Here is a 2,797-nt window from a genome sequence, read left to right as displayed (position 1 = left end):
AATCTGATTTATTGTTTCATGTTCATTAAATAAGAAACAAAATACTTTTCATATTATTATGTCTTGATCAATATTTACATATTGTTTTTCTTTTTCTTCATTCTTGATATTACTTAATTATACTTGATAATTTGACGACATTCTTAAAAATTCAAATGAATTAAAAATAATTTTGAAATATGAAAAAACTTCATTGGATTCCATAACTTTAAAATAAGCTTAGAAAAATTCAAGGGAATTCAAACCTTACATCATAAGATATCGGTGGGATATCACATTTCTCTCCCAGGATATCCTGGACATATCTCAGGAGATCCTAGAGATATCGCAAACAATATCGTACAGAGCGGAATTCTCGATATCCCTGGAATATCCCAAGGATATCTAAGAATATCATTCGGATATCCCATTAGTTTCCCAATCTTATATGCCAGGGATGTTCCCAAGATATCCCAATTCCATAATTTAGTATATTACTAGAAATTCAGATATATCTACTGCCAATTATATTTATATTCAATCGTATCAATAAAATAGGAAATAATTTAACAATATTATATTTTTTCCGGAGATTTCATACAAAGTACAACATGATAAAGTACAATAATGGTAAAGTCCCCTCTGAAATCACTTTCGGGTATAAATCCCATCATGGCTGTCAGTGTGAGAAAACTGTGGCGCAGTAATATGTGACACTCTAACAAAAGATATAATTTCTCGAATATTCGTGCTATAATCAATTATCATTTCGATGTGTTTTACGAAGAATAGGCTATCTTTTTGTAACCGTTAAGAAGTAGGCTAACTTCATTTTGTATGAAATTTAGTAAATAAGTAAAAGTGTTACAATAAATAAAAAATCTTTTAAAATTTCTTATTTTGAAGTTATAAGAGCCTAAATTGTATTAAAAACTGTAATACAAAATTCTGGAGTTTTGAATTCGTAGGAAATGTTGCAAAATCAAATAGGTTATTTATTACTTCTTATAAGGAGGAATAAATAACCTAAAGTTACTTAAAGTTTTAGTTAACCTTAAGTAACCTAAAGTTAGGCTAATTCTTAACGGTAACGAAAAGATAGCCTATTCTTCGTAACCACTGATTAATATTATACAAACCAACGTGGTACATAATAGTTTGATTTTTTTTAACCCTCAAGCGAAAAGGTGTGGGTTCAATCCAACCCGAAAACACTTCAAACGTTCATTGTCCTTCTCCCCCTTATTTTTCCGTCACCATGCTTTAGGACCTTTAGGTACTCTGTTTGGCAATCGTGTTCGGGAAGTTCTAGTAGACACAAAGGCAAAAGATATGATTTTTGTGATTCCAAGAAACACAGAAAAGGGTATTCTGTGGTAAGTGCAATAAAGTCTGTGCGTGGAGAACATAAAAGAGTGATCTGTCCGGCTTTTGATAGTGCTACTAATAATGGAGACCAGATGTGTTTTGATGTTTTAGTCAGAATATTTGTATACATGCTATTTTGTACCTAGTATTTAGTAAAAAAAGAAGTGCATTAGGTATTTATTTCTTATTCCTCACCAAATTTAAGTTTGAGCCATTTCATGTTTTTTAGTGTCTACTAACAAACAAACAATTGAGACATTTTGCATTTTGCGAACAAGTTCAAAATATATTTTTTAATCGAATTTTTTAATTTTTATTCAGTTTACCTTGAAATTCATAGTAAAAAGCACGTTGGGCTGAAGACACCCCGACCTTGCCTTTTATCTTTATGTCATAGATCTTCACCTTGTCGCTCGAGAGTTAATCATAAGAACTGATTTCGTCGTTAAAAAGTGCGATCTCTAAACTGCGCAATTTATATTTTACAGATACAATAACAGATAACTTTTAATTTTTTAGAAAGTGATTTATTTTTTATAGTATGTAGTATGTTTTTGGTTATGAAAATTATTCGCGGTAATAATTTTGTACTGATTATATATACTTAAATAGGATTTTGAAAGAAACCGAATATTCGAGATTTTTACAAAATGGTTTTTTTGTCAAACGGATGTTTATGAATCTCGATGTTTTCAGGTATTCTACATATTTTAATAAATATGCATTTCAGAAATATTCGATTCCATTGCCCAAATTGTGTATCTCTCAACACAGGACATTAAGTGTATATCGTACGAGACGGAAATCTCGATATCCTTGGTATATGCCATGGATATTCCGAGAGATTTTTGGAACATTTTTTAGTATATCCCATATCCTGCCGAGATATCATAGGGATATGCAAAGGATATAATTTTGTTGCGAGAGAAAGCATTTGATGAAATGCCAAAAAATTCAAGGTGAGGTTAAAAGACATTTTCAAATATCTTCAAATCTTTTTTTAATCGAACAAATCCATTTATTACAGTACAAATTGAGTGAATTTAGCACAGGAAAAACTAAGAATAAAATTTGTTGCAGGAAATTTTTTAGAGCGATAAAGTTTTTTAACCAACTTCGCGTCTTTCAAAAAACATGTGTGTGTCATGGAAAAACAAAAGAAAGTTTAACCGATATTTGTGTAAAGTTTATCTGTGAAGTTAATTTTTGTTGCAGAGAATCTTTCGTCGAAAGTCGATGTAAAGTTTATCTTCTGTTTTTTCTGTGAGAGGAATTTAACCCTTAAACGGCCAAAACGCCACTACCGGGACACTGTTTTTCAACGGCCAATAACTAAGACTATACGACACCTCTTTCCGACGGTGCCAATGAAATTCTTCAAAAAATTTATTTATTATCCCAAAATGCAGTTTAAACAAAAAAAAACGTGATTTTTCGTGCCTATTTTTTT

This window comes from Belonocnema kinseyi, chromosome 3 (genome assembly GCF_010883055.1).
Source record: "Belonocnema kinseyi isolate 2016_QV_RU_SX_M_011 chromosome 3, B_treatae_v1, whole genome shotgun sequence".
Classification (NCBI taxonomy): Eukaryota; Metazoa; Arthropoda; class Insecta; order Hymenoptera; family Cynipidae; genus Belonocnema; species Belonocnema kinseyi.
This window is presented reverse-complemented; position numbering follows the sequence as displayed.